Genomic DNA, 24,538 nt, shown 5'->3' with positions numbered 1-24,538 from the left:
CAAGACTTCCAGCACTATGTTGAACAGAAGTGGAGATAGTGGGCAGCCTTGTCTGGTTCCAGTTCTAAGTGGGAATGATTTCAATCAAAAATATGGAACGCTTCACGAATTTGCGTGTCATCCTTGCGCAGGGGCCATGCTAATCTTCTCTGTATCGTTCCAATTTTAGTATATGTGCTGCCGAAGCGAGCACGCTACATAAGATTTCTTTTTGTGCCACGGGCATTTCATATTTAACATATTCAAAGTCATATATTTATCCCCTTTACCCATTACCAAATATATTCCTTCTCCAGTCATCTTCATCTCATTAAACATCTTCATCTATCCAATTGTTCAAGCCTGAGTCCTATGATTTATTTGTGATTCCACCTTTCACTCATCCTCAACATCTAATCCAATTCAACTACAAAATATTCTGACTCCTCTCATCCTCCCCTCTTCTCAACAGCCACAGTAGTTCATGCTAATATCTTCTCTTGCCTGTACTGTTTCAATAAGTCCACAGTAATAACTTTTGAATCCATCATTCACATGGCAAAGGAAGTGACTTATTAAAAACAAAAATCAGACCATCTCTCTCTCTCGAGCCAAAAAGCCTTTAGATTTTAGAACAAAAAAAAAAGAATAATAGCTGAGAACACATCCTAGATGTATTCAATAATATAATGGAGATGTTAAAAGAATGAGTCAGATTTTAAAATCTTTCAAAAGTTTGCACTTCAATTTTGGATAAAATGTAAAGTCCTTCTATGATCTCAAAGACTCCACATCTCTGGTCCCCTACTCTCCCCTTCTGACTTCATTATATACTATTCTTCCTCCTTCACTGCTCCACTTCCATGGACTGATTATTCTCTTTATTAACACAACAAGCCTATTTCCAACACATTGCTTTTGGACACAGTTTCTTCTGCTGTAATGCTTCTCCCCAGCTGTTTACATGGCCAACCCTATCCTTCTGTAGGTCTCATCTCAGGAACTACGTCCTTACGAGTGTCCTTCCTGACCTCCCTAAAGTAGCCCTTCTTCCTCAAAACAATGTGATGTATTACCTCATATTCTTCATAAGATAGAAAACTGTCTAAAAAATTTTTATTTACTTATTCATTTATTTTTCTTTGTCTGCCTCTACCCTAAAATATAAATTTGTACAAAGATCTTGCTCTTTTATTCACTGTTGTATCCCAGTGTATTAATAGAGCCTGTTTCAAAGGAAACACTCAATTACTATTTTTGAGTATTATTGGTTTTGAAAAATGAAACTAAACTTCAGATTACCACCAAGTTAAATGCCTGGAAGGTATCTTGAGGTAAACCACTTTGGATTCAGTGCTTCTGATGCCTTGTGTCTAAAAGGGTTGTTGTGGATGATAGCAACTGATACTGATGGCTAAGAATTGTAAATTTGGGAGGTAGGGTTTGGTGAAGACTGAGAGCCATGTGACTGATCCAGATGTTAGAACATTCCTCCAGATTTCCAAAGTGCCTGCCAATCTTCCAAAGTAAAACTGAACAGGCTACTGTTTGCCAAGGATGGCAGAAGCTAGAAGAGAAGACCCAAGTTCTACTGCTCACCTTGGCTTAGACTTAGGGCCATACTGACTTGAGTGGACATTTAGTCACCTTGAAATAGCCTAAATGTTGCATGAGAAACTCTATTGTTTGCACCTTCCCCAAACCACTTCTTGTCTTACACCAAGGAAACACACTGGTCACTTTGTTGCTAGGATGTCCTAGCAACAAAGTGTCAGTGGAACAGCAGGGTTCTGCAGTTCAAGGGTTTGCTCTCTACTGCCTCAGCCTCATAAAATAACTGAGAAGAGGAAGAGGCTGAACTCAAAGGAAATGCAGTGATTGGGTTGGCTACCATGTCTCTGAGAACAACACTGGTGACTAGGCAACCCTTCCCAAGAAGATTAACAATTACTGGTATATTCCCTCAACTTCAGTCCTTTATTCCCAAGCTCGCTTCTAGTTTGTAGATCACTGCTAGCCCAAACGCACCTCTTGCTTAGCCAGATCACTAAGTCAGACACAAGCTGAAACCTTAAGGGGAATGCAGTGGTGAGCTCCAGAGACTGTCTGCTGTAACTAGGCAAACCGCATACCTTGACTTGCCCAGGACACTCCCAATTTATGTCTGATGTACTGGAGTTATTTATTAACAATATCGCCAAAAATATCTCAAAACTATCCTTTTTTGAATAATAAATTATATGAAAGGCCTAAGAATAAGTCATACACAGTGCTTGAACATTTGTACTTGGAAGATAAATTCAGATACTGAAGTAGCACCACCAACTCTTTAAAAGAATACCCTAAAGTTAGCATTATGGATATGCAATACTGCGTGTTGATAAGTAGTCTCAAAACGAATTAAACATTTATAAAAGCATAAGTATCTTTTAGTAAATTATTTCAATTCTAGCCTTATAATCCAAAGAGTACACTAGAAAATGATTGTGTTGCAGCAACACTAGCACTTTGCATTAGTATAGGGGATGATATGTCCAAATTTCTTTGTATGCATTATGTATATTATATATATATACATTTAAATGTTGTATTGGCTGTTAGCTAAGTAAAGTAGTCCACCCTATTTTGGAAACACAATTAGAGTGTTGTGGAAGTTTTATATTTTAATGTGTTCATTTTATATGAAGAAGTGAAGTTACAGAAACACTTATTACCATGTTTGTTTTTTTTATTATAACGTTTGCCAAACATGAATGGACCCTATCTGGGGAACTATAATCTCTCACCTCTTTTGTCTTTGGATTCTGGCTCATTGATTAGTATTTAGTGACAGTGGAATGCAGTTTTAGAGACCATCAGGTCTATAAACATACAGTGTGAAAGGCTAACAAATCTCTGAAGGAGAAAATACTGGATTTTGGCCTCATTAAACGATCAAATCAGCTGAGATATCTGCTCCATGTGGATTAATAATAATACTTTGCATCTACAAAAGATTCAGAGCTCTGATTATCATAGCATGGCAATGCATTTTTGGGATTTGAAAATTATATATATACATATATAAATATATACATTTCTATATAAAATATTATACATATAGACAGACACAGACCTTTAATTTCACATCTGTGTGTAGAGACTTAGCTTTGGTGCTTCAATTAAATCAAGTAGCATGAATATTAAAAATTTAGAGATCTGCATCTAGCATCTGTCAGTAAATAAAATAAAACAAAAATTCTAAGCACTTTGAAAGCATTACTCTAAGTAATCCCAGGCCATCCAGTTGTAGCACTTAGTGACCAATAAGTGGACCTAGAAAACATACTTAATAAGCCCTTATATTTATATGAAGGTTTTACCTTCTTAAAACCCTTTGAACACATTATTTCATTTCATTCATTAAATTCTTTTATGATGATTTGTGGAACTGTTATCATTCCTACTTTATAGAGAAATCCAAAAGAAAACCATTTCCTCAAATTTTGCACAGTGCTCTCTGATTAATAAAGTACTTTCATATATTATTTCCAGGGTTCCTGATGTTGATTAGCATGTAACATTTCTCATATATAATCTTGTTTGAAATCTCCACCATGGGTTGGCAGAAAGCAGAGGTGCTGAGGCGAAGGGGTCAGTGATCTTTCCCAGTCCTATCCTCACTGTACCGCATACCCCAGAGACCTCTCCTTGGAACACCCAGAACACACATCCTAGAAACGTTTTTGAAAACTGTTTTTTAAAATATATTTTAGCAATCTCATGAGCAAGTCATACATTTTACAATGACCAAATTAAGAAATGAAGTTTTAGTGATAACAATCCTTTTGGTTGAAAGAAGTTAGTTAGAACATGGCCTACCTTGCAGCTTGGGTTTATGGTCCTTGTCCATTATTTTCCACAGTTTGACAAGTGAGAAAAGAAAATTTTAATCTACACAAGATAGTACTTCAGAGAAGTAAGAATATTGTAATTCCAAATGACCAGGCTACTTAGAAAATCTGAGAAAGGCTAGATCTCCTAATCCTGCAGGTCTCCATGCTACTGCTTTGGAAACATGGTAGGATGGGTCAGTCCACCACTATCCTGTGCCCATTCGAGATCTCTAGCAGGTGGCTGAGCCCTACTTTGGTTAGATGGAGCAGACGGTCTTTCTTTGCTTTTGCTAATTGACCTTCCAGGTATTCAAGACTAGTTTTCTATTATGAGAGAGCTTAAGGTATTATCTTTAGCTATTAAATAGAGGGCTGGTCCATTGGGGATGAGTCTTGGATAACAGAGGAGCCTTATTCTCTTCTGCAAGATCTCCGATGGGTGGGCTGGCTACTATTGCCCAGTGCCCTCAACAAATAGTGCTCGTAAGGAGAACGGGATGCTAAGCCTCGCACAGGTCATTGGCACTTCCGGTGGACGGAAACTTCGTGTGTCTCCCAAGTGGCCATGATCGGCACACCCTCCCCTATTCGCTCTCAACCCCTTCCTGCCAGGTCATATTGAGTCAGAGGAAGATTAAATCACCTGTCTGCAGCATTGTACCCAAATTTTAGTTATTTCTTAGATCAAAATCATTTAAAGGTTATGTTGAAGTATGCCTCATTTATTTCCTGGTTCTACTATGGCCTCTTCTTCCCAAATCATTGGCTAATTCATATTCAGCCTTCTGGGATGGTATAAAGGAGAACCATCATGTTATTTTGCCAAATATCTATTTATTACCCATCTCTATCCATCTATCTATTATATTTATCCATCATCTATGTATATTTATCTGTGAAGGCAGCTCTCTTAATAAATGAAATTAGAAATAAAGTGTTTTCCATTAAGAAGGAGATATTTGTCTAAATTAGTAATTTTAAGAATTATTTTTATTTTTCTATTTATAAATATAAATAATTTATTAAGATAGAAGGTATATAAGAAATGAATATTTAGCACTATAAAATTGTGGGGGCATCTACCAAATGCACCAAATGTTTAACATCAACTGTCATGTTTTTAATCCCAATGAAATATCTGTATATTTGGAAAACTGACTAGGACCTAAGATTCAAAATAATGCCAGATGGCAGAGTGGGTGAGGAGATATTTTGGGGCACACTGTCAGCTTGGTATTCTCTTACATCACTTTATTTATCTATTTTTAACAGCTTGCTCTGATTACAGATATAGTGGCAGTACCAGCAAAAAGCAGTAGCACTATTCTCACAGGATCTTGAAAATCTGATGCCATAATAAGAAGTAGAAAAACCAGTTTAGAGATTCTAGGATATAACAGAAGTGGAAAGAGGTAAGGAGAAAGTATAAATTCTTAATTGTTTATTATTCACTTCATGGAAGTTATTTAATGTCTATAATTATATTCATTGTTGTCACTTTTCATTTAACATATACATACGATGCTATCTTGTTCTCAAGATCCTAGTCTGTGTTTTTTTCTGTTGTGTTATATATTAAAATGATACGACATACCCCTAATACTATCTTTACTCTGGATGACTTTTTGTCTGGGGTAAAGGCTTTGAATCTCACATCAAAGCTCATTACTTACAGCAGGATCACAGAAAGCATCTTTGTACAGCAGCCTCAATGGACCCCCTTACCCAGGCACTAAGTAGTTCTAAAGTGTAATAAAGATAACCACCATTTCTAATGCATCACTCAATATCCCTACCACACTACCCTTTGGTATCATATTACTTTCAATTATTTGGAGGTTATATATGTATATATGATACTAGATAAATTTAATGTCATTAACCCTGAAATATCTAGAAAGCTCGATAGAAATATAGTTCTACTCCAGAAAAAATTGCAATTGAAGTTTAATCATCTAAAGAATTTTCATTCGTTTGATATATTATTAGCATACCTAATTTTGTCTCAAACTGTAATTAGTAGAGATAGTTGGTAAAATACTACCAATGTCTTCTTTGACAACTGAAAATACAGGAGGATCTTAAGATCATTGGTTAAAACATTAGTTCTTATTTTATATAATAAGACATAATGACATAGAAGATATAGTTAGAATTGACTCGAGAGTCATCACATACCTATAGATTCATTAATTAAAAAAATAGGTTTCTTTTATTTTTTCTTTCCTTTCCTTATAGAAGGTATCAGAAAAATATTGAGTGTTTCAAAGTTGCTGAATTGGGATTAAGAAACCACAGTTTTAAAAACAATGTGTTTTCATTACTACGTAGCATAGATTAAAAACAGGATCGCTTTAAATAAGTTTGCTTTAAAAATTTAAATAAGGTTTGTTTTTCAAAATTTGTATTATTTACAGCATTGGAGAGTCACATATATTATTCACAATTTAAACTATACATGGTTTAAGATCATCCCTTGATAGAAGAAGTGTGAATTCAGGGTACCATTTAAATACAGAGGCTTTAAGAGGTATCAGGATATTAAAATCATTCAACCTATTAGAAAGTTTTGCAAGGCAATGCTAAAGTTTTAAAATGTACAATGTAAAGTTTTAAAATGTGCAGATCTTTATAGAACATTGCAACTTTTAGTGACTGATGCCTGGAATTCAAATATATTGAAATGAACTAACATCACCACAGTTACCTGACAATGCTAATATGTTAGATAATGTATGTATAAAGAAAGCTTCCCTTAAAATAATTTGATTCACAGAAATTCAAGTTGCCAAGAGTGAAGTCGTTAATAACCCAGTAATGCCTCTACTAGTTTTATACACAAGAGAATGAAAAAGATAGCCCAAAAGAAACTTGTACACATATTTTTAAAGCAGCATTATTCAATATAGTCCCCAAATGAAAACAGCCCAGCTGTTCGGCAACTTTTCATTTTTGGATTAGTTGTTGAAAGTGTAGAGAAACACAATGATTTTTGTATATTTACCTTGTAGTATCCAACATTACTGATCTAATTTTTTAGTCCTAAGAGCTTTTCTCAATGATTCCTTAGGAATTTCAACATACAAAATCATATATCTGAAAATAATGATAATTTTACATATTCTTTTACAAAATGGATGACTTTTATTTCATTCCTTGTTTAACTTTGGATATAATTTCCTACAAAATGGTGATGAATTGTTGTGAGGGAGTACATTTGTCTTTTTCTTGATCAAAGAGAACAAGTATTCAATCTTTTGTCATTAACTATGATGTTGTGTTTTGTTTTTTTTTTAAATATTTTTTTATAAATGCCCTTTATGCGGTTTTGGAAAATCCCTTCTGTTGCTAGTTTTTTGTTTTTTTTAATTTACCATTAAAAGTGTTGGATTTTGTCAAATGCTTTTTTTCTGCAACTATTGAGATGGTTATATTGTTTTTCTCCTGTATTCTTTTGGTATAGTGTATTACATCAATTGATTTTCAAGTATCGAACCAATATTGCATTACTGGGAAAATCCCACTTGGTCATAGTGCCTAATCCTTTTATATGTCACTGATTTCACTTTGAGGGTATTTTGTTGCGGGTTCTACATCAATAGGCATAAAAGATATTAGTCTGTAGTTATCATTTCCTGCATTATCTTTGTCTTCGTTTGGTTTTGGTGTCAGGCAATACTGACCTCTAATATTGGTTTGGAAAGTGTTCCTTCCTCTTCTTCTGTTTTTTTTTGTTTTGTTTTGTTTTGTTTTGTTTTTCTTTTTTGGAAGAGTTTGCTAAGAGTTGGTATTAATTCTTCTTAAAGTGTTGTAAAAAAAAAATAAAACCCACCAATGAGACCATCTGAGCCTGGGAATTACTTTGTTTTTTCTTTTGTTTGTTTGTTTCATTTTTTAATTGCTGATTTTATCTCTTGTTTATTATAGTCCCTTCAGATTTTATATTACTTCTTTTTTTTTTTTTTTTTTTTTTTTTTTTTTTTTTTTTTTTTGAGACAGAGTCTCACTTTGTTGCCCAGGCTAGAGTGAGTGCCGTGGCGTCAGCCTAGCTCACAGCAACCTCAAACTCCTGGGCTCGAGTGATCCTTCTGCCTCAGCCTCCCAGGTAGCTGGGACTACAGGCATGCGCCACCATGCCCGGCTAATTTTTTATATATATATCAGTTGGCCAATTAATTTCTTTCTATTTATAGTAGAGACGGGGTCTCGCTCTTGCTCAGGCTGGTTTTGAACTCCTGACCTTGAGCAATCCGCCCGCCTCGGCCTCCCAAGAGCTAGGATTACAGGCGTGAGCCACAGCGCCCGGCCTTTATATTACTTCTTGAGTCAGTTTTGTTAGTTTCTGCCTTTTTAGGAATGTGTCCATTTCATCTATCTAATTTGTTAAAACTTTTTATTTGTACATGATCTTTCATTAAAATCCTATTTATTTATCTAAGGTAGATGAGAATGTCCACTCTTTCATTTCTAATTTTTATAATGCGAGCCTCTCTCTTTTTTTCTATCCAGTATAATTAAGGTTTTGCCAATTTTGTTGATCTTTTCACAAATCAATTTCTGCTTTAATGGATTTTTCTGTTGTTTTTCTATTCTCTATTTCTGTTGATTTGTATTGGATACTATTTGTTAAACTGTAACCATTTTCAGCTTCAGTAGTAGACTAAAACATATTTTATTTTCCATTATTCACATTTTCTCCATTAATTTAAGTGTAGAAAATAAACAAAATAATAACTCAAGCCCCTGTTTGTAGCATTTGCCAATTAATTTCTTTGGTGTAAATACTCCCACCATGGCTGATTTCTAGCTGCTAATGTGATGTCACTGATTGTGGAGTTGGAAAAAGATATGCAGTAACACAGCATTATATAGCATATCTACCACACAGATACAATAGACATATATAACCTAAAAATACAGCCAATATTGAAATGCAGTAAAATAATTAGGAAATGGTAAGTTTGGAGCATTATCTTTGCAATTTAATTTAGTTATAAGTACATGACTTAGTTCTTAATAATAGCTGTTTTTAAGATCCAGCTTTCAAAAATTCCTGAATATTTAACAAGCTAGCTCTAACACCATAGGTTAATGGAGCCTTCTTTGACTATATCTTTTATAATAAATTCATTAGCCTTTGATGTCACTACACTTATTTGTCAAACTACCCACGGGCCAGGCCAATCATTACAGTTTTGTGGTGCTTTAATTGTTTTTTCTTTTATAATTACATTATAATACATTATTTGATATGGAGATCATATTTATACATATTTGTAATTTATGTTCAATTGAGCATATATCTTATCTACAGCTATTAATCTTGATAATTGTTTATTTCTAATATACTCAGTTTCCAAAAAAGCTACTTAAAAACCACAGTAATTTTTTTAAATTTTTTTAATTTTAGCATAATATGGGGGTAAAAGTGTTAAGGTTACATATATTGCCCATGCCCCCCTCCCCCCTTGAGTAAGATCTTCAAGCGTGTCCATCCCCCAAACATTGTACATCTTACTCATTGTGGTTGTATATACACATCCCCTCCTCTCCCCTCCCACCTTTCCGACACCGATAAATGTTATTTCTATATGTCCACTTAGGTGTTGATCCGTTAATACCAATTTGCTGGTGAGTACATGTGGTGCTTGTTTTTTCATTCTTGAGATACTTCATTTATATATATATATATAAGTGAAGAATGGGTTCCACCTTTATCCACGAATATACAAGAGGTGTTATATCACAATTGTTTCTTAAAGCTGAGTAGTATTCCATGATATACATATACCACATTTTATTAATCCACTCAGGAATTGATGAGCACTTGGGTTGTTTCCACAGCCTTGCAATTGTGAATTGTGCTGCTATAAACATTTGAGTGCAGGTGTCTTTTTCATAAAGTGACTTTTGATCTTTTGGGTAGATGCCCAGTAGTGGAATTGCTGGATCAAATGGTAGATCGACTTGTATTGCTTTGAGGTATCTCCATATTGGTCTCCACAGAGGTTGAACTAGTTTGCAGTCCCACCAGCAGTGTAGGAGTGTTTCTCTCTCTCCGCATCCTCACCAGCATTTGTTGTTTGGAGACTTTTTGATAAAGGCCATTCTCACTGAAGTTAAGTGATATCTCATTGTGGTTTTGATTTGCATTTCCCTGATGATTAGAGATGTTGAGCATTTTTTCATATGTTTGTTGGCCATTATTCTGTCTTCTTTTGAGAAGTTTTTGTTCATGTCCTTTGCCTATTTTTTGATAGGGTTGTTTGATTTTTTCTTGCTGATTTTCCTGAGTTCTAAATAGATTCTATTTATCAGCCCTTTATCAGATGTGTAGCTTGCAAAATTTTTCTACTATTCTGTGGGTTGTCTGTTTGCTCTCTTGATGGTTTCTTTGGCTATGCAGAAGCTTTTTAATTTGATCAGGTCCCATTTGTTCATTTTTGTTGCTGTTGTGATTGCCTTTGGGGTCTTCTTCATAAAGTTTTTGCCTAGGCCAATGTCTAGAAGAGTATTTCCAACATTTTCCTCTAGAATTCTAATAATATCACACCTAAGGTTCAAGTCTGTTACCTAGCATGAGTTGATTTTTGTGAGAGGTGAAAGGTGTGGGTGTCGTTTCAGTCTTCTACATGTGGCTATCCAGTTTTCCCAGCACCATTTATTGAATAAGGATTCTTTTACCCAGTGTATGTTTTTGTCTGCTTTGTTGAAGATTAGTTGGCTATATGAGGATGGTTTTATATCTGGGTTCTCTGTTCTGTTCCACTGGTCAATGTCCCTGTTCTTGTTCCAGCAAAAAGCTGTTTTAATGACTACAGCCTTGTAGTATAGTTTGAAATCTGGTAAATTGATACCTCCTATTTTGTTTTTATTGTTTAGGATTGATTTTGCTATACGGGGTCTTCTCTGGTTCCATTCAAAGCGTAAACTTAATTTTTCTATATCTGTGAAAAATGATGATGGTATTTTCATAGAGATTGCGTTGACTCTGTAGGTCACTTTGGGTAGTATAGACATTTTATCAATGTTGATTCTGCCTACCCACGAGCATGGTATATTCTTCCATCTGTTTATGTCCTCTGCTATTTCCTTCTTCAGTGTTTCATAGTTCTCCCTTTAGAGGTGTTTTACCTCCTTAGTTAAATATATTCCAAGGTACTTTATTTTCTTTGTTGTTATTTTGAAGGGAAATGAGTCTTTAATTTGGTTCTGACTTTTACTGTTGTTGGCATATATGAATGCCTCTGATTTCTGTGTATTGATTTTGTATCCTGAGACTTTACCAAATTCATTTATCAGATCAAGGAATCTCATGGTTGAATCCTTGGGGTTTTCTAGGTATAATATGATGTCATTAGCAAAGAGTGAGAGTTTTACCTCTTCTGCTCCCATTTGGACGCCCTTACTTCTACTCTCTTGTCTGATTGCTGTAGCAAGGACTTCCAGCACTATGTTGAACAGAAGTGGAGATAGTGGGCAACCATGTCTTGTTCCAGTTCTAAGTGGGAATGCTTTCAATTTTTCCCCATTTAGTATGATATTGGCTGTGGGTTTGTTATATATGGCTTGTATCATTTTTAGGTAAGCCCCGTCTATGCCTATTTTGTTGAGTGTTTGTATCATAAAAGGGTGTTGAATTTTGTCAAATGCTTTTTCTGCATCTATTGAGAGGATCATATGGTTTTTGTTTTTGCTTCTGTTTATATGGTGAATTACATTTATAGATTTGTGTATGTTTAACCATCCCTGCATCCCTGGGATGAAGCCCACTTGGTTGTGAGGGATTATTTTCTTGACAAGTACCTGGATTTGATTGGCTAGGATTTTGTTGAAAATTTTTGCATCTATATTCATAAGGGATATTGGTCTGTAGTTTTCTTTCTTTGTTGCATCCTTTCCTTAAAACCACATTACTTTTTGCACAGAAAGAACATAGTGGTATATAAAGACAAAAAATCATTAAGAGGAACAAGGTCATCATTGTCAACTATCATTGTATTCTTATATATTTCAAATTATAAATGGATAAACAGGTATGTAGAATATTTCCCATTGATAGCATTAGCTACAATTTGTTAAATAACTATTATGTCACTGTATATGTGTGTGTATGTGTGTGTGTGTGTGTATGAGGATGTGTGTGTGTGTATATGAGGATTAAAATGAATATGACATGTTATCTGGTTAAACTGGAGGGTAGGGTATTATCAGATCCCCAAAATGCCTGTTTGTGGCAGTGATCAAGATCCATCTAATGGGTTATAAGAAGATGTAACTTTCATCTCAAGATGAAACTCAAGACGTTTCCTTATTAATTCAAACCTAGTCTGTCTGGGTGCTCAGCAGCCCTGTGGTGTGTGAAGACTTGAGCACGGCTTGCTCTCTTTTCCCAGTGGCATTCAGTCTGTCACTGTTACTGGGAGGACTGCTGGGGTCAAATAGGAATATAAGGGCATTCAGTGGAGGCGAAATCCATTTGCAGTCTTGTGGCAATGCTTCCGGAGAATGGCAATTATTTTACTTACAATTCCTGAAAAACCTGCAGTTCTTCTTTGCCATTTCCCCCAAATAATAGATTATATAAGTAATATTAAAATGATTCTAAAATAAATTACTCAGAATATTTAGTCTCTCTAGACACCATGAAATTGGAAACTATCAGAGATAATAGTTAAAATGAGGAATGGTAGAGGAGAAGAGGAAAAAGGGGAGAGAGAGACTGATTTATTGTCTAAACAATAAATGGAACAATTGCAGAAAAGTCTGGAAACAACCATTTGGAAAGAATCTTGTGCCAAGATCTAGATTGTTGCTGTGGCTATAAAAATGAGCCCCTGAGATCCTCTGCTATAAGGAGCAAAATTCACCAAGACTCCAACGCCTGCCTCTCAGGACCTACCATTGTGTTCACAGGGAGCCCACCCTTCCTGCAGTCCCTCAGCAGAGCGCAGTTGCTAATGCCCAGCCAGAGGACACGTGGGACTCATCCAGCAGGGAACTTTGGCTCGGACGTAGACGTGATTGTACCTATCTTACAACCATGCTGCAGTTCTGGGATTCTTCCTAACCAATCCTGCTTCCTCTTCTCTTCACACAGGTTTCATTCCTGCATCTAGGTGCAAAGTCTCTTCTCCTCCTTCCACTTCTCGTTTCCCATTCCCAATAAGTCCCTTTTCCTCTAATTCATTTTTGGCATCTGCTCCTTGGCAGTCATTGGTTGTTTCACATATGTCAACTCATCCAATAACCCTAGATCCCTGATATTTTGGTGTAACCAATATTTGACAGTTAAAAATTAAAAACTGAATCAGCTAAATTCACACTGCCAACAATCATTAGAGCTGAAATTTAAATTCAACTTTGACAGACTTTAACTTCCACAATCTTTCTATTGTGACTTTTAAAATCATAAAGTCATTGGACAAGATTTTCCTATGAAAGCATTTACAAAAGCTCAAACATTTATGTCTTAGTTCAGCCTGGTATAACATATTACCATTCACCGGGTGGCTTATAAATAAGGAAAAATTATAGTTCTAGAGACTAGAATTCTGAGATCAGATCTGAATCAGGATCAGGATCCATGGTTGGATTCTGGTGAGGGCCCTTTTCCAGGCTGCAGACTGCCAACGTCTCTTTATGTCCTGATGTAGTGGAAAAAAGCTAAGAGAACCTTCTGAGGTCCCTTTTATGAAGGCACTAATCCCATCATGAGCACTCTACCCTCATAACTTCATTAACCCTAATTACCTCCCAAAGACTCCACCTCCTAATGCCATCACTTTGGGGATTAGCACTATAACATGAATTTTTTTGGTGGTGGTGGGGCACGCACATTTAGTCCATTGCAATTTCCTATGTTAAAGAAAAAAAATATATAATACATATGTAAACTGGCCCCCAGATCCTGAGGATTATATTTCTCTTGACTCTTTATTTTCCATTAAACATATAATTGTTAGACTGAAGGAAAATATGGGAAAAGAGATTGATATTTAATTTTGGCAACAGATAGGTAGTATTGGTCTGTCTAGGCATGGAAATCATGGAACAGTCTTTTGGAATCTCCTAAAGACAGATTATTCTCATCTTTTCAGGAGTCTGGTATCCACATTCATCAATATTAATCAAGCTATTAGCGAGGAGATAGATAGGTGATAGCATCATCTCCATGAACAAGAAAAGGTCAAACATTACAAAACATGATGAAGGTTGTTCAGAATCAGTGATGATGAAAGATTAATTTCTTTTTCCAATATCCCTGAACGTGGACCATGGAAAGCCCATTAAGAGTCACCAGAGCAGCCACATTGGTAAAATGAGCATATACTGTTTACCTAATGAGGGGCTAAAATGGGGTATGTATCTGTATCATTACGATGACTCAGAATGATTTAACTGTTTTCATTAAACAAAACTAAAAAAGAGAATGGTTTTAATAAAAAATCCTGAGTATAATTAGCAATATATTCTTTAAGAATAGTGCTGTGGGGTGTGTTAAGATGATCCTTCTAAGATTAAAGATATGTTATTGCATCTGGCCCCTCCTCCTATAACTAAAATAGGATATTCAATGCCTGCTGAGTCTCTTCGGATACAGGAGACAACATATTTCTCATTTGGGTATGTTACTCAGGCCCGTTTACCAAGTGACACAAAAGTTGCTAGTTTGTAGGGGGGACTGGAACAAGGGGAGCCTCTGCGACAGGTGCAGGCTGGTGTGTAAGCTGCTCTGTCACGTGGGTTGCGTGACCCAGTAGACCCAATGGTGCTCAAAGTGTTAGTGGAAACTGTATACTTAACCAGGGGCCACCGAGCTACCTATTATCAAATGCAAGTAGCATATACAAGATTCGACTTGAGCAGGGCCTGAAAGCACAAGTAAGTTGCACAGATAAGTGGCTCGAATGCCCCTCCCCCACTTCTGCTATATTACCTTCTCTCTCACAGACAGCTCCTATGGCCTCATGAGGAGCTCCCTACAAACAGAAGAAGAGAAGACTCATGTCTGGTTTACAAGTGGTTCTGCATGATACACTGGCACCACCTGGAAGTTGGCAGCTGTAGTACTATAGCTTTTTTGGGAAATCTCTGAAGGACAGGGATGAGGAGAAAACTTCCCAATGGGCCTAACTTTGAGCAGCACATCAAGTTGTTCGTTTTTCTTGGCAGGGGAAAGGATTGAGCATGTGGTAATGTATCAATTCATGTGCTGTGGCCAGTAGTTTTGCTGGATGGTCAGGGCCTTTAAAGGAGTATTATTACAAAAGTAATGACAACGAAACTTGGGGAAGAGGTATATGAATAGATCTCTCTTAATGGATGAAAAACAAGAAGATATTTGTGTCTGCGGTTGTCCTTACCAAAGGATGACTCAAGGAACAAATTTTAATCTTTATGGATAGGACAACCCATTCTGTAGATACCAATCAGCTTTCTTCCCCAGCCACCACTGTCATTGCCCAAAGGGGTCATGAGCAAAGCTGTTGGGAATGAGCTCAGCAGCATGTACTTCTGTTCACCAAGGCCAAGCAGGCTGCAGCCACTGCTGAGTGCAGAGACCAACACTGAGTCGGTACTATGGTACTATTCCTTTGGGTGATCAGCTAGCTACCTGGAGGTAGATTGTACACTTCCATCATGGAAAGAACTTCACTTCATTCTTACTGAAATGGAAACTTTGCACATGAATTTGCCCTCCCTGAACATAATGTTTCTGCCGAAATTATCATCTGTGGATTCATATTATAGAATGCCTATCTGCTCTCCCAGTATTTCACACTACATTATTTCCGACCAAGAAACTCACTTCACAGCAAATAAAATGCAGCAATGGACCCATGCTCATGGAATTCATTGTTCTCAACATAAAGTAGCTGACTCAACAGAATAGTAGAATGGTCTTTTTTTTTTTTTTTTTTTTTTTTTTTTTTTTTTTTTTTTTGAGACAGAGTCTCGCTTTGTTGCCCAGGCTAGAGTGAGTGCCATGGCGTCAGCCTAGCTCATAGCAACCTCAAATTCCTGGGCTCAGGCAATCCTGCTGCCTCAGCCTCCCGAGTAGCTGGGACTACAGGCATGTGCCATCATGCCCAGCTAATTTTTTCTATATATACTAGAATTTCTATATATACCAATTAATTTCTTTCTATTTATAGTAGAGACGGGGTCTCGCTCTTGCTCAGGCTGGTTTCGAACTCCTGACCTTGAGCAATCCTCCCACTTTGGCCTCCCAAAGTGCTAGGATTACAAGTGTGAGCCACTGCGCCCAGCCTAGAATGGTCTTTTAAAGACACAGTTATAGTGACAGCTGGGTGGCTATTCATTGCAGAGCTGGGATAAGGTTCTCAAGAAAGCCTATACACTTTTAATCAGTGTCCAGTGAGTCTTTATCCCAGAATTTCTATATTTATGTTATAGATATGTTTATATATATATAGTTATATATATATAACCATATATATAGTTATATATATATATAGTTATGTTTATTCATTTTTTTAATATGCTGGCATCTTTTAGAGCTTATCTATGCAAAGGATTATATACCCAAAAGACTACTGATGCTTACAGTGTAGCCAGTAAGTTACAAACTCACCATGATTCTTGGGTAGTTACTGTGTTATAGACATCTTCATGTTGGAAGCTATCAGGTAGCATAGGAAGACTCTGAAATTGATTTGAATGCTAGTTCCAGCACATTTTCACTGGGAGATTATGGCTGAATCAAATGCTTGATGACAATATGATAATATGAGGGCTGTCCGGAAAGTATCCAGTCATAATTTTCATAATTTTTCATATTACTTTCTGGACAGCCCTTGTATATTGATATCTAAGCACTATTTACTTGTCTTTGGCTCTTTCCATATTTCCTCTCTCTATGTTTCTTCCTTTTTCCTTTCTTCTTTCATTCTTTCTTTTCTTATCCACTGTCTATTTTTATTTAGTGTCAGTTATGCACCAGGTGCTCTATTCAGTGCAATAGATTAAAAAAATTAACTAAGTTGGCTTTCTTCCTAGTAAAGTTAGGCAGAGAAGTTTTCACATAAATAGATAACTCTAATGAAATTATAAGTGCAGTAATATCATTAGTCAATAAATATTTTAGAATGATAAATGTGGTAGCAGTTAAATTTGCTGATTTAAGGATAAATGACAAGAAAACATTGAAGAACAAATGACATTTGAACTGAGATTTGAGGAATGGCAGGTGACGGCTAGAGGCTCTGAGGTTATGTAACGGGAATGCTTTACTTGCTTTACTGACGTTTAGAAACTGGCAGAGCCAAGCAGAAAATAAACACGCAAAATACATTATTTTTCCAAGAAGAAAAAACTTTTAAACTGAAGAAGAAACAGACCTCTTTGAAACAGGCCTATTGAAAGTTGGGGAGCTCAGTAAGGCCCCAGTAACAATATAAGAGAGAAGAAGAAATTCTGATGCTATGTAAAAGGTGAACCCTCTGTAAACTTCGTTGGTTACAGATAATCAGAGTATTACCACAGTATGCAATAACTGCAACAATAACAACAAAATCATGGGGTGATACAATGTTTCCCCCCAAATAAAACAGGGTCATATATTTAGTTTTCCTTAAGAAGACACCCTAGGGCTTCTTTTCAGGGGATGTGTTATTTTCCCCTCAAAGCCTCAGCTTGCAGCACACACAGGATGGCCAGGACCTGACAGGGGGAGCTGACCTTGGTGGGGCTGCCTGCACCTTTCTGGTCACCTCTGGGATAGGAGCTGTCACGATGGGGCAGATAGAAGGGCTGCACGTCTCCTATACCATTCCGCAATGGAATGGGTTGTGCAGATGCACTGTGTAGCCACGCCCATCACTAGGTCTTATTTTCGGGGTAGGGTTTATATTGCGCAAATGCTTAGAAATCCTGCTAGGGCTTCTTTTATAGGTAGGTCTTATTTTCGGGAAATATGGTATATAGAAGAAAGATCCAGATGAGGGAAGCAGGCAGGATTTCCTACAATAGGTATTACTTAAGCTGAGTTTTGAAAGACATTTATGAATTAGACTATCCAGAATATGAGGATGGTCAAATGGAGCTGCAGGCTGCACCCACAACTGTGAGTGTCCAGAAGTCATTTCTAGATTCATGATAGGAGGCAAACTTGAGGAGGAAAGCAGGTAATAAAGTACCCTTTTGTTCTATAGTAGCTCCCTCCTTATTGGGGCATAGTAGCAAGACCCCCAGGGGATACTTGAAACCGTGGATAGTATTGTAGATTTTCCTATATATGCATACCTATAACAAAGTTTAATTTATAAATTAAGCAAACGAGGGATTAACAACAATAACTAATATTAAAATAAAACAATTATAACAATATGCTGTCATAAAAGTAAAAATAAATGTTACTTGAAGACACACACTGTGATACCACGGCAGTTGATCTCATTGCGGAGACGTCCACTAAGTGACTAGTATACAGCATTCATCTGCTTGACAAAAGGGTGATTCACGTCCCAGGCCAGGCAAAGCTGGATGGCAAGATATTTCATTGTGCTACTCAGAATTGTTCACAGTTTAAAATTTACGAATTGTTTATTTCTAAAATTTATTATTTAATATTTCATGCTGAGATGGATGGTGGGTAACTGAAATCTGGAAACCTGCAATTTGGGCTAAAGAAGGACTACTTAATGGAGGAGTTTAAATTTTATCAAAAATAAAGGGAAGTGTGTTTTGTCCTTGCTACATTATTTAGAGATTTCTATTCTGGACAAGTTTTCTGATGGTTTTTGTCTTTCATTTGATTTGTCTCTGCTCTTGATAGCTTCTGTTGCAACTGTCAGCTCTCCCTAAAGGAATTACTCTCTCCCTAGCTTGTTCACATCAGGGTTACCTTGGGTAGAAAGCTGGCTCATTTTGGTCTCAGTGGGTTCATGTCATATCCAGAAGGGTATAATTGGTTGAAGTTCAAGCAATGTATATGACTTGGTGGCAGGTGAATCTTGCATCTTATGGGGGTACAAGTGTTTAGGTTAAATATATTGCTTTTGCCCATCTGAGACAGAGCTTCATGCAAGTCCATCCCCTAGACTATGTGCACCACACCCATTAGATGTGAATATATCCATCCCCTCTTCCCCCCACCACCTGCACAACAACTGATGAATGTTACTATAATATGTGCACTTAAGTATTGATCAATTAATACCACTTGGATGGTGAGTACATGTGGTGATTTTTTTTTCCATCTTGGGATACTTAACTTAGTAGAATGGGCTCCAGCTCTATCCAGGATAATACAAGAGGTGATAGATCACCATTGTTTTTTTGTGGCCGAGCAGAACTCCAAGGTAGACATATACCACATTTATTAATTCCCTCATGTATTGATGGACACTTGGGTAGTACCCACGTCTTTGAAGTTGTGACTTGTGCTGCTATAAACATTATAGTGCTGATGTTTTATTATAGAATGTCCTTTTCTTTCCTGTGGGTAGATACCCAGTATGGGATTGCTGGATCAAATGTTAGTTCTATTTATATCTCCTTGAGCTATCTCCATATTATTTTCCACAGAGGTTGTACTAGTTTATAGTCCCACCAGCAGTGTATGAGTGTTCCTATCATCCAGGCCAACATTTATTATTTTGGGACTTTTTGATGAAAACCATTCTCACTGAAGTTAAGTGATATCTCATTGTGGTTTTAATTTGCATTTCCCTGATGATTAGAGATGTTGAGCATTTTTTATATGTTTCCTAGCCATTAATCTGTCTTCTTTTGAAAAGTTTCAGTTCATGTCCTTTTCCCACTTTTTAACAGGGTTGTTTGATTTTTTTTTCTTGCTGATTTTCCTGAGTTCTACATAGATTCTAGTTATGAGTCCTTTATTGGATGTGTAGCACATGAATATTTTCTTCAATTCTGTAGGTTGTCTGTTGGCTCTAATGATAGTTTCCTTGGCTGTGCAGAAGCTTTTTAACTCGATTAGGTGCCATTTATTTATTTTTGTTGTCGCTGTGATTGCCTTTGGGGTCTTCATAAATTCTTTGCGTAAGCCAATGTCTATAAGAGTTTTTCCAACATTTTTTTCTAGAATTCATATAGTTTCCTGCCTTAGGTTTAAGTCTGTTATCTGTGTTAATTTTGTGAGAGGTGAGAGGTACAAGTCCTGTTTCAGTCTTCTATATGTGGCTATCCAACTTTCCCAGCACTATTTATTGAATAAGGATTCTTTTCCCCAGTGTATGTTTTTGCCTGCTTCCTCAAAGATTAGATAGCTATTTGAAGATGGTTTTATATCTAGGTTCTCAGTTTTGTTCCATTGGTCTATATATCTATTCTTGTGCCAGTACCATGCTATTTTTGTTACTATAGCCTTGTAGTATAGCAGGAAGTCCGGTAAAATGATGCCTCCAAATTTGTTCTTTTGCTTTAAGATTGCTTGAGCTATACGGGGTCTTCTCTGGTTCCATACGGAATGTAGAATTATTTTTTTGGATGTACGGATATGATGTTGGTATTTTTATAAGGATTGCATTGAACGTGTAGATCACTTTGAGTAGTGAAGACATGTAAACAATGTTGATTCTGCCAACCCAGGAGCATGGAATGGTTTTCCACTTGTTTAAGTCCTCTGCTATTTTCTTCCTCAATGTTTCATAGTTCTCTCTTTAGAGGTCTTTCACCTCCTTAGTGAAACATGTTCCTAGGTATTTTATTTTCTTTGTTGCTATTGTGAAGGGTATTGAGGCTTTGATTTGGTTCTCAGTTTGACTGTTGTCATACAGGAATGCCACTGTTTGTGAACATTGATTTTGTAATCTGATACTTTGCTATATTTTTTATCAATTCCAGTAGTTTCATGACAGAATCTTTGGGGTTTTCTAGATATAAGATCATATCATCAGCAAAGAGTGATAGTTTGACCTCTTCTGTTCCCATCTGGATGCCCTTGGTTTCATTCTCTTGTCTGATTGCTCTGGCTAGGACTTCTAGCACCAAGTTGAATAGAAGTGGTAATAGAGGGCAAACTTATGTGGTTCCAGTTCTATACAGGAATGCTTTCAATTTTCCCCCCATTCAGTATGATGTTGGTTATAAGTTTGTCATATATGGCTTTTATCATTTGGAACTCTCATCTATGCCTATTTTGTTAAGCATTCTTATCATAAAACTGTGTCAAATTTTGTCAAATGCTTTTCCTGTGTCTATGGAGAGGATCATATGTTTTTTGTTTTGTTTTGTTTTGTATTTTTATTTTGCTTCTATTTATGTGTTGAATTACATTTATAGATTTGCATATGTTGAACCATTCCTGAATCTCTGGGATGAAGTCCACTTAGTCATAACAGATTATTTTTTCTGATAAGCACCTGAATTCAGTTAGCTAGGGTTTTCTTGAGAAATTTTACATCTATATTCAGAAGAGATACTGGTCTTTAGTTTTCTTTTATTGTTGTGTCCTTTCCTGGTTTTGTTATCAGGGTGATGCTGGCTTCATAAAATGTGTGGGGGAGGATTCTTTCCTTCTCAATGTGGAATAATTTCTGCAGGATAGACACCAGTTTTCTTTTGTAGGTTTGATAAAATTTGGGTGTGGAACCATCTGGTCTGGGACTTTTTTAGTACTTGATATTGGTCTGTTTAGGCATTCTATTTCTTCCTGATTGAGCTTAGGCAGCCTGTGTGTTTCTAAGAATTTGTCCATTTCCTCCATGTTTTCAAGTTTATGGACATAGAGGTTTCTATGGTATTCATAGATGATATTTTATATTTCCATGGTATAAATTGTAATTCCCCTTTTTCATCCCTGATGGAGCTTATTAGAATCCTTTCTTTTCTGCTTCTTATTGATCTAGCAATAGGCATGCCATTTTTATTTTTTGAAAGAACCAAGTTTTTGTTTTATTAATCTGCCAAAAAAAAAAATTTTATTGATTTCGTTTAGTTCTCCTTCAATGTTTGCTGTTTCTTTTTTTCTGCTGGGTTTGGGGTTGGTTTGCTCATCCTTTTCCCGTTCTTTGAGACAATTCATTATATTGTTCATTTGTGATCTTTCTGTATTTTGAATGTAGGCATTTATGGATATAAATTTTCCTCTCAGGACTGCTTTATCTGTGTCTCACTGATTTTTATAACGTGTGTCGCCTTTATCATTTAATTCAACGAATGTTTTGATTTCCATCTTAATTCCCGCCTTAACCCCCAAATTCTGCAAATTGTTTAGTTTTCACAACTTTGTGTAGAGATGAAAGTTTCTGTTGGAGTTGATTAGAAATTAGAAATTGTATTCCACTGTGGTCAGAGAAGATGCATGTTATAAGTTCTATTTTTTAAATTTGCTGAGACACATTTTGTGGCCTAGCATATGGTCAAACTTAAAGAATGTCTCATGAGCTGATGAAAAAATCTTATATTCAGTGGTTTTGGGGTAGAATGTTCTATAAATGTCAGTCAGGCTCATTTGTTATATTTAAATCCATTGTGTCTTTGTTTATTTTCTCTTTGAAAGATCTGTCCTATTCTGTCTGAGGGGTGTTGACATTCCCAGCTATTATGGTGCTGCTATTTATCATTTTGTTTAGATCAAACAGGATTTTCTTTACGATTCTGGGTGCACCTGAGTTAGGTATATAAATATTTAGAATTGTTTTGTCTTCTTGTTGAATTTCACCCTTCATCGTTATATAGTGACTATCTTTGTCATTAAATACCTTTGTTGATTGAAGACTAAGCTATCTGAAATCAGAACTGCTACATCAGCTTTCTTTTCACTTCCATTTGCATGGAATATTGTTTTCCATCCCTTCAGCTTGAGTCTGAATGCATCTCTGTGGGTTAGATGTGTTTCCTGAAGACAGAAGATAGTTAGCTTGTATATATTTATCCATTTAGCCAGCCTATATCTTTTTATTGGGCAGTTCAAGCTTTTCACATTTATGGAAAGAATTGGTAAATAGGGCAGACTTCTGTTTATCCTGTTGAGTTGAACTTTGTTTCTTTGTTTTCTCTCTTGAGCCATTGTGATATCTGGCCTTTGATCTTTAGCTTCTGGGTGATATTACACTGATGAGTGTCTATTATTCCTATCTGTGTGTAACACTGTTCTGAGTACTTCCTGGAGGGAAGTTTTTCCTATTACTAGAACTAAAGTTTAACAGATTTATGTTTCAAAGAAGAAAAAATATATATATCCTCGATTTACTTCCTCATCCAGACAGTCTATAGTTGCTACATCTGGGCATTATTTTCAGTGAAAATAGTGATTTTGGAATTTGTTCAGATCCATGTGGCAATGTGAAAGGTTATACATAAAATAATGGCTTGCTTTGCTATTTGCTGTACCTATGCCTGGATATCTGTTTCAGATAAGAAATTGTGTATCACATATATGTGACATGAGAAAGGAGATAAATGATTTATAGTATTTAGTCTGATTCATCACAATCTATTTTATTTAATTTAGAGAATGAAAAACAAACAGAAATATCCTAGTATCAGTCTTTTCTTATGCATTTTCTGAGGAAAATGACTCAAGTCATTTTCCAGCAGTATTTTTTCTGATGCAATTCCAGAGAAGGTACATAATTATCAAGTTAATCTCAACTTCCTTATTTTTTCCAGTCAGTACACTAATCTAAGTTTGAGATTTTTACATTTATTTCAGATATAATGGGGAGATGCCTATGAGATGTTAATACTCTACTTCTCCTCCAAGGACATTACAGGAAGGAATTATATTACCTTAAAGGGGGAGAAAGCTTGTAGGAAAAGTTTAATAGACACTAAAATGGAGGAGTTTATTAAAGCAAGTTATATTTAGAGAATTATTTATTTTAAAAATGTATGCTTATATTGGATGACATAGATGAAAATTTCTGAAGATCAGCTCTGAAACTAGTCCAGACCTATTCCTTTAAATTTACATTCTATAATTTTGCATGTTCTCAAAAGAATTTGAAAGTTTATAAAGTACTTTTAATGGATTTTGAACAAAGGCTTTTTGAGACTATAGTATTTGCTTTTTGTAGGAGCTCATCTAAGTGTGGAGCTCATCTATATATTCCTTTACATATTTGTCAAGCATTTATTTATCCTCTTCTCAATATCTTGCCTCTGCTACTTGCTGAGGACATAAAATGTAAAATACACAGTACCTGGCCTCAAGGATTTCAGAGTCTCTTGCAGAGGGAGTTGGTTTTGTAAACAAATAATTCCATGTAGTGTAATGGCCATAAATCCTCTTTTGGATATAAAAATTTGCAAAGACCAACATGCTCATCCTAACAACTAAACTCAGATAAGTTATAAGAACAGACTTATTAAATTCCATTAGATAGCTAAAAACACAAAACTTCAAAGACCAAACTCTAGAGAAAGATCTTTACTTAGAGAAGATTTATCACTACTCTCATTTATGTAGAAATATATGATAATGAGGAAAATATTCATAATAAATTAAAAGAAAATCAGTAGAATTTTTACTTTAAAGCATCATGTGCATACTCTTACGACAGGTTAAAATCCTAAGGTGCCCCAGCCATTGAACATGTCTATCCACTCACCACCTCTTTCACATTGTAATTCACACAACACTGGCATGAAGCAGGGCATATGAAAAATAATAAAACAAAGGTAGGAGAGTTGTTGAGAAAGTCATTGTGAAAATCTTGGCTTTCAGCTACCGAAGTCTAAGAAAGGAGCAG

At 36.0% G+C, this 24,538-nt stretch overlaps 1 long non-coding RNA gene and 1 other non-coding gene across 3 annotated transcripts in view; one reads left to right on the top strand and one right to left on the bottom strand.

The window, feature by feature from the left end:
* Positions 1-24,538, top strand: part of LOC105866576 (uncharacterized) — a 100,278-nt gene that overhangs the window by 13,236 nt on the left and 62,504 nt on the right. Inside the window, exon 1 of one of the 2 annotated variants that reach the window (XR_012920531.1) lies at positions 4,942-5,266. The exons of the other annotated variant lie outside the window; for it this stretch is intronic. This is a non-coding gene — a long non-coding RNA (uncharacterized LOC105866576). Of the gene's footprint in view, positions 1-4,941; positions 5,267-24,538 lie in introns of those variants that run through there. 2 annotated transcript variants of the gene reach the window in all.
* On the bottom strand, positions 87-193 carry LOC142872808 (U6 spliceosomal RNA). Its single transcript, XR_012920894.1, has one exon. It is a non-coding gene; the product is annotated as a U6 spliceosomal RNA (small nuclear RNA).

This window comes from Microcebus murinus, chromosome 8, assembly GCF_040939455.1.
Source record: "Microcebus murinus isolate Inina chromosome 8, M.murinus_Inina_mat1.0, whole genome shotgun sequence".
Taxonomy (NCBI): Eukaryota; Metazoa; Chordata; class Mammalia; order Primates; family Cheirogaleidae; genus Microcebus; species Microcebus murinus.
Note: the sequence above shows the minus strand (reverse complement) of the source record. Positions and strands in the feature narration are given on the sequence as shown.